Source organism: Chinchilla lanigera, unplaced genomic scaffold (genome assembly GCF_000276665.1).
Source record: "Chinchilla lanigera isolate Chin_1 unplaced genomic scaffold, ChiLan1.0 scaffold00016, whole genome shotgun sequence".
Classification (NCBI taxonomy): domain Eukaryota; kingdom Metazoa; phylum Chordata; class Mammalia; order Rodentia; family Chinchillidae; genus Chinchilla; species Chinchilla lanigera.
The window spans coordinates 12,135,774-12,150,825 of record NW_004955417.1 but is presented as its reverse complement, the minus strand read 5'-3'; positions in this window follow the sequence as shown (position 1 = coordinate 12,150,825).

Sequence of the window (15,052 nt, the reverse complement as noted above, 5' to 3'; positions counted from 1 at the left end):
ACAGGGTCTCGCTATGCAGTTCAGGCTGGCCTTGGGCTCATTCTGTAGCCCAGGCTAGTCTCAAATTCACAACAATCCTCCTGCCTCAGCCTCCTGAGTGCTGGATTACAGGCATGTACCACCATACCTGGCTCCAAATACTGTTTATAGAGATTATTCCAATGATTTCAAAGAGTATTTTGAGGTTAATATGAAAATGTTAATCATTTAATCCTGCACTACATTCTAAAATTTCTTGAGTTAAAAACACCCATGACTGAAATATTTTAGTGTCACAAACAAGATACAGTGAGCATTTCAGTGGGGTTGCACATCTACCCCTCAGTTTGGTTAAGACAGGAGATGGATCTTCCCCTTGGACATGCATCACCTTACCAAGTCCCTTTTAAGAATAACTGTAACAAAAGGAGCCCCAAGTCCCTTATCTCTTATGAGTTGGCCTCTTCTGGGTTCTAGATAGACCACTTAATTAATCTTTCCTCAGGATCTGAGTAAATTGAACTCCACACTCTAAGATAGTAGCTAATTGTTCTCACTAGTTAATTGAATTTTACATTTGTTTAACACTCTTAGGACATCTCTTTGTTTTTGCCTTTGGCCTTAAAATTGCTTTACTGCTACTATATTGGATTAATCTGCCCTGACATAATTCTCCCATAACGTTTTTCAACTTTATCACCAAACTATAGAAATAAGAATTGTGTAATTGTATTTTCCTTTTTTTTCTATATCTTCATGTCTAGAAGAACCAGAGCTCTCACAGACACTCAAAGGACACTTAGTGGGGACTTCACATCTGTCTTCTTCTTGTCTAGTTCTGTGTTTACCGTTTAAGTTGTGTTAATGAAAACACTGTTCTTATACTTGAATTCACAGGAACGTTACTATATTATTTTCTTAGGTAATGTTCCCAACAACTCTAGTTGTCATTACCTTGGTTTACAGATGAGAAAACTGAGGCTTAGAGTGACAGTACCTCTTGTGGGAGGAGCTGGGATTTCATTGGGTAGAACTGGCAGCTAGTCAGCGAGTTACCAGTATCTGGCAGATGTTACTCCAGACTCTGGAAAGCTTTACATAGAGAACTCTAGATGGCAAAAGCTCAGAACAGAAGCTGAACATCCAAGATCTTCCAGGCTCCTAAAGGCACGTTGCTCCCTCCACTTGTGTTTTGCTTTTTGTGGCATAGTTCTTTCCTTTCCAACTCACAGATACTCTGAAAGCTTAACCCACTTCTTACTTTGTTAGAGTTCTTTTAAAAGCTGTGGGAAAATGATAGGCCTCCAGTCTGTTGCAGTAAAAGGCTTGCCAATTGTCTTCACTTTTTTTTCCCTTTAAACCTTTCAAGTTACCTGGATAAGGAAATATTTACTTAGCTATGTTGTGATAGCCTTAAAAATCTCACGGATTCAGTTCAGGTTCAACTTTGGAGCTTCCTTTGTCTTCACCTTTATACCTAAATTATCTGACAAGCTGAGAAAACCACAGACAGAATTAGTTTCTGAGATATATTACTATTTTTGCCCTTTCTAGTGATTAGTGCTTATTGGACACCAATAGCATTAAAATCAAGGCAGAGGACTTAGGGTTATTTAAATCCCTTGCTTGGTGAGAAGGCCCAGGTCATGGTTTATTTACACAAGGGAAACCTTTTAATTTTGCTGACTGTGAATTTTCTATCTAGAACAAATGGACATCATTACTCTTGTAAGAAAGCTTACAGAAAACTGTATGTGTTCATTCCAGGTTGCATCTTTGACTAAGATTTGGCTACTGAAGTTGGTCTGGATTGAGTTGCTAATGACCAAGAAACCCTGCCTCTGCAGGGAACAAGTGATTTCTCCAAATAAATAGTTTCCAGTTGCATTAAAATTTTTTTCCTTTTCTATAATTTACTTGCATGAGTTGGAAGTGACTCCTTAGCTAGCATTAGTGTAGGGCCTCGGAGAGAGGAGAGAGCACAGGGCCAGCCCAATGGGCAGAGGCCTGTGCTCAACGGCCAGTGCCGTGGCATTTCTCCAGGCTATCCCAAATGTTTGAATTTGGGTGTTGTCCAACAGTAGGATGCAGCTTTAGCTTCTGTGTAGTTTTTGCTCCATTCCTAAAATGCTCTATATTGTTCATTATTTAACACTTGGACTTTTATTCTACAGAGTGGAAAATGGCAACATTGTATGAATGATAAACTCACATGGTAAACAGTTGAGTTCCTTGCATGGACAAGCTTTGGATGCCTAGTAATTATACATGTGATTCTGCTCCCTGAGGTAGATTATAGGTGGAAGCACTTCTTCCCCAGGGCATGCTCACCCGGGCATGGGCATCCGGAAGCCCGTTCAGGCTCTGAGGGTGTGGAGTTGGTGGGTGGAGAGGAGAGGAGAGGAAGGGAGCGAGGAGGGGAATGGAAGGGAGGGGAGAGGAAGGAGAGGGTGGAAAGCAGGGGTGGGGGAAGAGCGGAGAGAAAGGGAGGGGAGAGGTTGGGAGGGAATGAGAAGGGAGTGAAGAAAAAGTAGAGGAGAAGAGAGGAGCGCCTTTCAGTGATCTGGCACTTTTGTGACCTGAGGCATGGAAGAGGAATTCTATAAGGTATAGAAAGACACCCACAAACACATGTACCATTCTCTCACAGAGTTTTAAAAAACTGGATAGATGACCTAGTATATAGGAAGGATTCAGCAACAATTAGTGAGTATCATCATCATCGTTATATTATTTTTTGGGCAGAGTTTTGAAAGATGTCTTCTTTTTTCACTGGTGCTGGAAATGACAGTTCAAATGACTCTCTAGCAAGGGGCTTCACTTATGCATTAAATAGTTGTATGTTTTGTTCATCTACCGTTGGCAGGTATTCTGCTTAGGGCTGAGAATAGAGACGGAACTAGGAATATCTCTGAAGAAGGGAAGACTTGCTGAAATCCTTGCCCAAATGATGAGCAGTGTCAGAGATCCCAGTGACATGCTAAGGTGGACGGAGCCACTGTCCTCCCTGGGCAGCCATTCGTCCCTGTTATTAACCTCTCACATTGGTGAGATGAGTTGCCAAGTTTAGGGCACAGTGTAAGATCAGAAATTTATTTTTCTTCCACTTCAAATGCATTATAACTTTACCGAATTAAAGTTTTTAAGCATATCTTACTAACTTTGCTGAGCAAACTCCTGTGGACTGTCTATATCCATCTAGAGATTAATCTAATGAATAATTAATCTGATGAATAATCTAATTAACACCTATTAACTAATTTAATTATTGATTGAGCAGTAGCTAAATCTAATGAACAATTAATACTTACTAATCAATCTAATTATGAATTAACTAGTATTAATATAATTAATGAATTAATCCATTTTGAAGCCTGTGGAGGGACATTGTGATCAGCCTTACTATGTTTCTCTTGGTGGAATGAACTCCAGGAGCAGATCCTCAGTTGAGCCAATTCGGAGAATTCACTCCGGGCTTTCAGGAGAAAAAAATAGGAATCTCAGTTAGAATGAGGCTCATTTGTTTAAAACAAAAAGCCCCCCAAACAGCAGTGGCTTAAAACTGCTTATTTCTCTCCTGTAAAAAAAAAACCAAACACACACACACACAAGCAAAATCTGGGAATTAGCATTTTTGCACTGCTATGGTGATGCCTTAGATATCAGATTGGTTTTTCATTATTCAGACAGGAAGACACTTGCAAGTTGGAGACCAGCCTGGGCTACAAAGTGAGCTCAAGGCCAGCCTGAACTGCATAGTGAGACCATGTCTCAAAAAACAACAACAACAAAAAAAGCATGGTTTTCATTTTAGAGTTTGTCACATAGTCCAAAACAGTTGCTGGAGCTCAGGTCATCACATCCATTTTCCAGTGAGCAAGAAAGAGAAAGACAGAAAGAGTTAAACCTAACACCAGCAGTGTCAGCCACCTTTAAGGAGCCTTGTCCCCACACTTTTATTTATATCTCATTGGCTAGAGTTTAGTCATGGGCTCCACTTGGCTACAAAGAAAGGTGGGTAACATCATCCTTTACTTGGAGGTATAATTGCTGAAAATGAAACTGAGGTTCTGTAACCTTAGGAAAGGGAAAATGTGGATATCGGGAAGATACTGTTAGTCCCTGAGACAGTAGGCTTGAGTATAGATTACCAGAAGGCACAATTCTTCTTTCTTTTCTTTTTCTTTTTTTTTTTTCTTTTTTGTCTCTTTTGAAACAGGGTTTCACTATGCAGTTCAGGCTGGTCTTGAACTCACTTTGTAGACCAGGCTGGCCTTGAACTCACAGCAATCCTCCTGCCTCACCCTCCAGAGTGCTGGGATTATAGGCCTGCGCCACCACACCTTCAGGGAAACTTCAGGGAAACTTTCTGAAATTTGGGCCAGGCACTAGCCATCCAGAACTGGCAAGACTGCACAGTGTTTAAGAGGAGCATTGATACAAATTTTTCCTAATAGTGTGGGCCATGCCAGTCAGAATAGAAGGAAGAAGAAGAGCCAGGAATGTAAAGTGATGTTTTAAAAAAGCAAACTGAAAAAAAAAACTTTCCTACTTTTCTTCATTATGGAGATGGTTATCTCTGATAATGACATAGTACAGTATAGGTATAGTATAGATATACATAGTATGTGTTTTTAAAACGGTGCTCTCTTAATTATCTGGAAAACTGATCCATGAGAGGAGAAAGCATGCCCGTGCAGGGGGGAGAGTGTCCACCTGTGTCCCCCAAGCTCAGCGGCAGCTGCCCATGCCTGGCCACCCAGCGGCAGTGGAAGGGTTAAGGCATTAGTGCTTACCCAGGGCCAGAAGATGAAATCCAGTAGGCTGGGATATTATTTTTATTGTGTTGACACAGATGCATTTTCTTAAAGATTTATAAGAAACTTTTAATTTTTCAAAATACTCTGCTTTTTGCTTTACGAATTCCATTTTACTTATGTATGTGTCATCTACACTGGAGTGTCACCGGGGAGAACAACAACAGAGGAGAAATCTGTTTCCTTTGAGGTTTTACATTCACGTGGACCACTTTTACTGAGTCAATAAATTACAGCTTACCCGCGAGTGTTCCCCAAAGGAACCGATCTTCAGGGCAACTTTCTGAAATTTGGGCCAGGCCCTAGCCATCAGAGCAGAGGGAATAAACAAACCGAATCCAGTGAGAGGAGTGGGAGGGTCTGCGTGATATCTGATATCTCCATTACGCAGTGCTAAATGCTTTTTCTGGGCCCCAGACCTTGCTCCAGGCCCCCTTTTCCTCTTGTAATATCCCCTAGTTCACAGATGAGTAAACTGAGGCTCAGAGAGGTTAAACAGAGGCTCACAGATCCAGTCAGGAAGAGTCAAAACTGGAAACCCCACCAGGCAACTGGATCCCAAAGCCCAGGGCGGGCGGGCCGGCTGAACCAGAATGGAAGGCAGCTTCACAAACACCCACCAAATCTGCCCCAACCTTTATCACTCACAAAGCCTTAGCTGCTGGAGAAAAAAATGCTTGCAATCTAGCCGGGCTCCTCAAGTATCTGTTTTGACAGTCAGAAGCGTTCACTTGCGGAGCCCTTACTTGGCAGCTATCTGTAGGGCCCGAGGGCCATCTCCTTCCCCTGGGCTTGGCGGGGCTCCTGGTGGTGTCGGTGTCAGGGTCGGTGTCGCTGCCCGGGAAAGGTGGGACTGTCCTCGCTCTGCGGTCCCGAGAAGGACGCTGGGCATCTCGGAGTCTCGGGTGGGAAGGAAACACACAGCAGATCAAACCAATCGTGTTACCTGGGTCGAAGACGGGCCTGCCTCTCACCTCTGCGTTCCTCTTCTTAAGTCCAGCGGGCTTTGTCCCACCAGCCGGTGGCTCGCCCCGGCGATGCCGCTCCTCCCCGCCCGCGCTCGGCTCGGCCAGAAGGGGGAGCGCGTGGAGGAGCGCAGGGCGCGCACCTGTCCTCAGCCCGAGCTTGGCGAACTAGAAAATACCCAAACCAAAGCAAAAACCGGGAGGGGCGGCTCAGCCCAGGGAAGCTGTCCCCATACTGCATCAGTTGCTCAAAAGCCCCGACGTCCTTGACGTTGTTACTCTCAAGATGCACCCAGGGAGTTTCTTACCCTGCCTAACCTCATCCTCACGGAGAGCAAACATCTTCTCTATGAAGCCTTCGCAGCCCCTGCTGTGGTTTGCTGTGGTCCCACAAGGGTCCTCATAGAAAGGTGGTGCTATTCGAAGATGGTGGGGACTTGAAGAGGTGGAGCCTCGTGGGAGGGCTGTAGGTCATTGGGGGCGTGTCTCAAAGGGGATTGTGGGACCCAGATCTTCTCCTTCTCTCTCTCTTCCTGGTTTGAGAGGTAAGCCTTTTTTTGCTTGACCACACAGCGTCACGCCATGCTGCGTCACGTCTTCAGAGGCCCAGACCAGTGATATTGCCTGAGCTGGGTCAACTTCAAAAACTGTGAGCTCAGTAGATTAAATATTTTTTTCTTAAAAAGAAAAACCTACACAAGTATCAACCCAGATACAGATAGCATGGATTCTATCTACAAGATGTTTGTGGGCTAAAATATGAGCATATGTGGATAAACACTATTATTTCTTCCCCTTTTCTTCATTCTCTACATTTTTCTTACAAGTAATGCAGAAGGAAAATACATCAGGGAGGGTCATATTAGGCTTTGGACAAGAATAGTTTGTCCCTGGAGTTTTTAAGATCATGGCAGGATTCCTGGTAAGGATGGACTTTGAGGTGGACTTCAGATAGGAGGAGAAAAGTAAGTTTGAGTCATGAGTGGGAGGTGACCCCTACAGGTGAGAAGGTGGACCAGAGGGGGGAGAGGGAGAGGGGATGAGAGAGGAGAGGAAAGGTGAAGAGAGAGAGGGGGGAAAGGCAAAGACAGAGAGAGAAAGAAAAGAAAGGGGAGGGAGAACAATGACAACAATGACAAAAATAAAAAACAGAACTGAAAATGCACAACATCTGCCTGAGAGCAGAAGGGGACAAAGAATTTAGACCAGGGAGACATGGAGCAAACTCCAGGAGGAAGAGTATGGATTTACTGTTAGAGCTGTGGGAAAGCACTGCTGCATGGAGGCAGGAAGGAAGTGTATGGAGAGAGATGATGCTGAAAGCGTCGGATATGGGTGATGCATCGCAGTGCTGGATCCTGGTGGGGGAAACTTCAAATACTGTAATAAGGTCTTGCTTAGAGAGGACAGTTTCCATGTGCTGTCCAGGGGAAGCTATTGATAGATCCTTTCTTCACGGACTTAAGTGTCCTGCTTTGGCTGATAAATTATGTGGTTACTCTAGTATTAGTTTTATACAGCTGATGGTCAAGGAATAAATCACAAACTTAACAATGCATGGTAGGAAGGAGGGGTAGATTTCAAAGAGGTGGTGGTAAGACAAACAAAAAGCATGATGATGGGAATAGTGAAATGTGACAAAAATGTCTGTGCAATTTCACAAAGGCAGGATCCACTGGTGAGGGGAAGATGTAAGGCAGGATCCCAAGGACCATAGGTATTTGTTACATAGAAAAGCAGAACAAATCACCAGTGCCTGATTGATGAAAACGTGCACAGGTGAAGGAAGCACAACCCAACGCAAACAGATGAGGAGCCAAGCCTGAGCGTGGGTGCTGAGGACCAGATCTTCCAAAGAAAATATGTCTAGGGAGCAGTGTGGAGGGCTTGCGGAGCCTGCTCCTAGCGGTTGGATAACAGAGACAGAGGGACAAAGAGGGACATGGTTTGGGGGTAGGAGGGACATGGTTTGGGGGTGGGAGGAACATAGAGCAGAAGCAACGTCAGGAGTAGAGGGTGTGAACAGCTCACTTGTGGGTGCAGAGGAGACAGGGATGATTATGCATGAAGGTCTGTGGTCTAGCGCTTTAAGACAGCCACAGATAAAACAGCTAGAGAGTGATAACTAGGAGGGAGGCACAGTCAGGGCGGGGTTGATTCTGCTTCAAGGTAGGGAGAGGGATCCTACTGCAAAGGCTTCAAAGCTAGTGTCAAAGCTGGGTGCGGTGACACACACCTGTATCCTAGCACTCAGAAGGCTGAGGCAGGAGGAGTGCTTAAACTCTAAGTTCAACCCAGCCTGGGAAACAGAGTGAGACCCTATTTCAATAAATAAGTGAAATAAAGCAAGTGTTGAACATCAGAAATGGTTGATGGGAGGTTTTAAGGAAAGGGACTTCCAGCTGCTGAGAGGGAAGCAGGGTGAGTGCATTCCTGCAGGTGGAAGAATGACAGGAGAGGCTGCTACAGCCAGAGTCCCTTGGAGAGTGGTGGCAGGTGAAGATACAGGCCCCACTGTATCGCATGGAAAGCTAAAGGTTAGGAATTTTATCTCAGGGTTCACCACTGTGAGCATCAGCTGGGAGGATACCGAAGGGTGGGGAGGTTGGCTGGGGTGCTGGAGACAGAGGGGCTACCAGAGGGTTCCCAATGTGGGAGATGCTGAGGGACTGGGGAAGGGAATGGAGTCAGGGACACTTAGAGTTTAATTGTCCCATTCAAGGACCATTGGGATGTGGAAGGTGAAGGAGAGAGGGGATCCAGATATTTGTACCGTGAGGAAGTCTTTGGGAAGATGGTGAAGGGTACAGCCCCAGAACCAATTTCAGGGTCGTAAGAAATGAGGTCAGTGAGAGAAAGCAGAGACAGCTCAGCCCTTACCCCTGGAGGGGAGGGTTGGGATGGAGAGAGCTTGACAGTGAGGAGGGGACAGGGAACAGCAAAGAGAAAGGTGGGGCTGGGCATGCTGCCAAGGCTAAATGAAAGTGGTTTTGTCTTGTTCCCTAAGATGGATGGTGAAGCCTGGGTATATTTGGTTTTGGTGGGGTTATGGAAACAGAGGAAAAAGCTGGTGAAAAATGAAGGATTTCAGTTGTTGCTAGAGAAAGCAAACAGTTCCAGCAGATGTGCTAGTTCTGCTGCTAAGCAGCAGGTACTCCAAGCCTTGAAGGTGATGGGGTAGGTTAGAATCCAGGTAAAACTTTGGAGGAAGCAGCAAAAGAGAAATTACAGAGAAGGCAGAGGCAGCCAGAGACAACAGTGGAACTAGTGTGTACTTGAGGTTGGAACCAAGGTGTCAATGGAGGTATCAAGAGGGAATGAAAGAGAAGAAAGAAATGTGTGGAGTCAGGCAAGGGCCAGATGACATAAGCAAATATGAAAAATGCTGAAAATAGGTGTAGGATTGTAGTGAGTATTAGTTGTTTGGACCACCCAGCATGCATAAGGCAAAGATGCCCTGAGTTTGTTTTAGAGAAACTATCTTTATTAAATGTTTAGCCCTAGTGCCTTAGACTTTGGCTGATCGCGCTGGCCTCCAGCAGTATGCTGAATAACCTGGTTTAGTCCTAATAGTACATTTTGCCTTCTGAACATAGTGATCGGTACATGTGTATGCACCTAGCTTCAGTCAGAGCTAAGGAGGATCAACTGTGAAATTTGTTATGAACCTATTAAGGGAAAGGACACTTTCTTTTATGCTGGACTTGAACTTGGGAAGATATAATCCGGAGCTATTACAGATATTTTACAAACTGAAGGGGAGAGTCTATCAGACAACATAGACAGTATGTGGAATGTAAGACTAATACAGAGAGAGAGAAACCAGGTGTTCATGACATCAGCTGAGTCCCATGCTTCAAGTCAGTCCTAGCCCTGGATTTTAGCTGCATGAACACTAGATTGATTTTCCTTTGATTCAGGCATTTGGATTAGGTTTTCTAAGTTACTATAGAATAAAACTAATAAAAAGATATAGGGGGAATTTTAGGGAAACACAAAAGGCATGTGATGAATGGAGGTATTTTGATATAGGAACCAAAGAAAGGGAGAAGTCAAGAGATTTTCAGAGTCCATAAAGATAAGGTTGAGAGGGGTTAAAAGGAAAAATTTCTCTTGTCAGTGTTGGCTAGATATTTAACATCTGCTAAGGGGTGCTGCTAAGGCACAAGTGTTAACTGCATGGTCAGCAGCCTGTGGTACAACTGGGATGTGGTGGAACTCTAGGGGGTGGGGCCTACTGGAAGGAAGTTAGGTTATTGCAGGTATTGTAGGATTGTGAGACTCTAGTCTGTCTTACTAGCTCTTTGCTTCCTATAAGCCATGGAATGAGCAGTTTGCTTACCAGGTGCTCTTTACCATGATGTGCTGCCTCATCACAGGACCAGAGGCACTGGTGCCAAGTGACCATGGACTGAAACCTCTGAAACACTGAGCCAAAGTAAAGTTTTTCTCCTTATAAGTTGATTTATCTCAGGTATTTGTTACAGTAATGGAATGCTAACATATGTACCTTTGGATTGTAGTATATTTCATTGATGGACACCAGCCTAGGTATTAAAAGTCATCTTGGGGATTCAATTCTTTTTTTGTATGTACACAAAGAAAGCAACTTGTAATGATGGTAATCAAACTCTTGGTACTGATGGAAGCTCATTGATTCATTGATTGATTGATTGATTGATTCATTCATTCATTCGTGTATGTTTTCATTCATTTGCTCACTAAAAGTTTATTAATATCTGCAAAACAACATGTTTAAGGTGGATTAGACACTGTCTTCTCCTGAGAGTTGCTTCCTGGGACAGATTAGCAGTCAGAGTTTCATGCTGGGTGGTCTGTAGACTGGTGATAAGTCCCCAAGTTTGAGTGCAGGGAGAGCCACTGACATGTAACTACACGGCCAGAATTAGTAAACGTTATGCAGTTCCCGGATGCCTGAAATGCTGCTCGGTTTGCATTGGCATGGATGTGAGCTTTGTTCTCTCTTGGAGTCATAGTCCATGTTGGAAAAGAGGAACCAGATGAACATGTTTCCCTCTGTTTTCCTGCTCTGTTTTTCTTAATGTGAATGGACACTTGCTTATTAGCTGTGTTACTCTCTGGTTATTGTTCATTTAGACAGACATATACTTTGAAATTTCTCTTGCCTTTACAAACTGGTAGTGTTCAGAATGGTTTTGTTTATTAGTACAGCACCTGCCCTAGATACCTAAGCTGAACAGGCTCAGCCTGCTTGCCTCTCAGAGCAATGTATCTAGGCAGCTGCAACATGTATTTGATGCAATGCAATAGCAATTTTTTGTCTTTAAAATAAATACCAACTTTTCTCCTTCTGTAAGCCTGTCCAGATGATCAAAAGCCAGATAAGATTCTGAAACAAATCCCCTTTTACCATTTGCAATGTAAAAAACTCCTTGATTTCCAGCGAACCCTCCCCTTTCTTTAATGGAAGGATGGCTCTTATCTTGATGTATGTGTAGCTGGTGCTTCTTCAGGTCTGACAAGAAGAAAAGTGAGCAACAGAAAATAATGGAGTCCTGAGGAATTGCTATCCTGATACCACTAAAATTTCCCTTTCTTTCAAGCCAAACCCACCTATGCATCATGTTTGAGAAATGAAGAGCACGAGAGATATCTGTTAAGTTGACAATCTGCAAAGTTCTTCTCTTTTGTGTAGTCAATGATTATTGAATTGTTGGGAAGTCCTGAACGCTCTTCTAGATTTAGTGACAGTTAATAGTATGGACAAGACATTCTTGTTTTGCCCTTCTGAAACTTCCAACTAAATTGGGCAAAAACAATTAGAAAGAAAAATATTTGAAGAATGAGAGCTACAGCAACCTCAGAATATCTGAACTCAAATATAGCAGCTTCCTGGGCCATGGCCCAGTCTTTTTTTTTTTAATTCTTTAAGTTATTTAAGCTCATAACCTGATGGATTCACCACTGAATTTTATTAGAGCTTCTGAGAAGAACTAATACCAATATTCCTCAAGGTCTATCATGAACTTGAATGGAAAGGAATACTGTCAAACTCATTTTACGAAGCCAGCATAATCATAACATACAAAATACACACACACACACACACACACACACACACACACACACACACACACACAAACCCTATAGCCCAATATCTTTGATAATCATAGATGCAAAAATCCCCAATAAGATACTTGTAAACAGAACATAACAAATCATTAGAAAGATCATGCATTACAACCATGCACCACTTTGAAAGTGGGGGATAAGCAGAAAGCATGTGCCATTCTCTTATTATCCCTATACCTTGAGGTGTGTAGAGAATAAAAATAAGTTCTGTTCCTGAGAGAGATCTTGCATATCCATGCTGTCCTGTGTTGCATGCAATCAAGAGAGTACCAAGTTCTGGTTGGTGCTCTGTGATGAGCTCAGTGGATCTCACAGGCACATACCGTGGAGGATGAAATCTTGAGGTGTTGTGGGGAAGCTGCAGATCACTGATTTGTTCTTTATGGCATTGGGGGTCTTTATAAACCATGGACCATGAAATGTATTTGCTCGTGTCCTTTTGGTTAGCTCTTCAGCCAGACAACACTGAGTTAGTTAGTCTGGAGCAGGCTAAGGCAACAGAATAGAGGAAGCAAAGCCAAAAGACTGTACCACAACTTGATACCTGAAGTTATATTGATAATCACTGTGACTGCACTAGGATAAGGTGTCTAAAGTTGTTGCAGGCTTTAGGGCTTCCTATGGACTAATTGGCTGGGTGGAGACATGGGCTGTGACATGGGACCTTTCTCACTTGCAAGATCTTTGACCAGGACCTTGGCTACTTCATGACAACCTTTAGCATGGTGTCCTCATTCAAAATCTTGGGCATCTTGGCCAAACACCATCTTTTCTGTCTACTGGTTCATGAAGACCATTACAAAGGAGTGCATTAATCCAAAGTATAAGTAATTTAAAGAGTAACATAAAATATAGATGATAATAAATAGGGAGGGAGACCTTCTGCACATGGGAAGGGGATCTAGGGATGGAGGGAGAGTTGAGGGAGAGGAAGGAAAGGGAAATAAAAAGGACTAAGATGCAATAGATACATGTACCAACTCCTAAGGATGAATATATTCATTATATATAGCAAACATGCACTAAAACAACAACAGAAAAATGAACAAAACAAGAAGGAGGTGATCTAGTTTTCTTCGGAAACTTCAAGCAGACAGACAGTGACCGAAGCCACCTCATGTTGGTCGGCCTGGGTCCATGTCCCTGGCCAGTTCAATACTGACTTCTATGAGCTGGTGGCTGGTGTGGTTCCCAATCCTTACTTCATTTCTATGTATCACGTTTTGTCTCACTTACCAGCCCAGGAAACTGGTAATTCTTAGCTGTGATGATGGCACCTAATTTAACCAAGAAAACAGTCTGTCAAAGCAAGATGGTGGCATGCAACGGTGGCCTGCTGGTATTACCATCACCACTATTTTCTGGGGGATGATGTCAGTGAAGGGAATGAAGGAGGTAGATAAACAAATGCTCAAGTGAAGAATAAAGGCAGCATCTGTCATAAGGGAAGGATCCCTAACAACATCAACTGACAAAATTCCAATCCATGGGCCATTAGTAAAAGCACCGTCCAAGAGCTCTTCCGGAGCATCTCCTAGTCTTGGAAGCTCAGTGCTATGTCTGGACTGAAAGCTTCCTCTGATAGAACACAGGGGAAGAATGAATGAGCTGTTCTTCCTGGAAACTGAGAGAAGCAGAACCCATTAGTCTCAGAAAATCGGTAGTGTCAGGCTGCAACAAGAAAGAAGAGGAAGAATTTCAGCAAAGAGACTAAGAAGGCCAGAGGGAGGACTGGCACCCAATCTTAGTCTTTTATGTTTAGCCTGCTTTCAGGGCCCCATTTCCTCAGCCCCAGAATTACTAGTTTTCTCTCCTTGTTTATGTGCTTTCTGGGGAGGGAAGAGGAGGATTTTTCTCTTTCTTCACCCTGGGGAACTGGATTCCTGAAACTTTTTCCCACCCAGAGGTTTTCATGAATGGAACCGACAACTTCAATGGCCACTTACCTGAGCTCAGGTGATGGACCAGAAAAAGAGCCTGAGGACGTGTGACTCTTAGCATGTGCACACCAGGGGTCAGCCCTGACTGTCTCCTTCATTGCTGACCTCTAGGTGTCTCCTGGGTTTTCATGTGTCCTCTTTCTGTCCTTCCCACCTCAGCCTTAGGCTGAGATGTTGACAGTACTGTTTGGCTTTCTTCTGAGTTCCCACTGAGCTCCCACTTTCCTTTGGAGGGGGCTCTCCCACTCTGTGGAGTTGACCTCCATGCTTTATCCCCTTTTTGGGGGTATCCAGGAGCGTGTGTGTGTGTGTGTGTGTGTGTGTGTGTGTGTGTGTATAGAATTGCATGGGCCTCTAAGCCTCTGAATATTATCTCTCTCTTCTTCCCCTCTGCATTGTACCCCCTGGGTTGTGGATACCGTGGTGCTGGGTAGGTCGGAAAACACCCTACCATCATCCTGCTTTAGATTTTCCTCTTTTTCCTACTATCCTGGGACTTTTCTCCTGCCTGCTGTTCTTATATTCCACCACTCAGATTTCTGTTTTGTGTGGAATTTGCTGCTTTTTTTGTTTCTTTTTGTCTTTTTGAGACAGGGTCTTGCTATCCAGTTCAGGCTGGCCTTGAGCTCACTTTGTAGCCCAAGCTGGTCTCGAATTCACAAAGATCTTCCTGCCTCAGCCTCCTGAGTGCTGGGATTACAGGCGTACACCACCACGCCTAGCAATTTTCTGCTTTTTGAAAAGATAGCATTCTCCAAGCAAAGATAAACAAAAGCTGAATGTAGTGGCATTCACCTGTACTTCCAACTACTTGGGAGGCTGAGACAGGAGGATTACAATTTCAAGGCTAGCTTCATTAAAAACCAAAACCCAAACCAAACCAGACCAAACCAAACTAAACAAAAAAAACAAAAACAGATCAAAACAAAAATCAAAAAACAAACTGTGGCTATGCCTCAGCACCCTCGGGATTCCACCCGTTACTGCATGAACAAACAGAAAATGGATGAAGAAAAAAGATTTAAGCTGAATCACTCAGAATCAACTCTTGCTTTCATTCAATAAACTTTCATTATGTATCTAGTATGTGCCAACGAGGGACACACACACACACACACACACACACACACACACACACACACACACGACGCTGCCTGCAGGGCCAGCCTTGCTCCTTCCTTAGGTGGGAGCTGAGCCCCAGGGTGGTGAGGAGCAGTGGCACGGTTTGGAGGGCAGC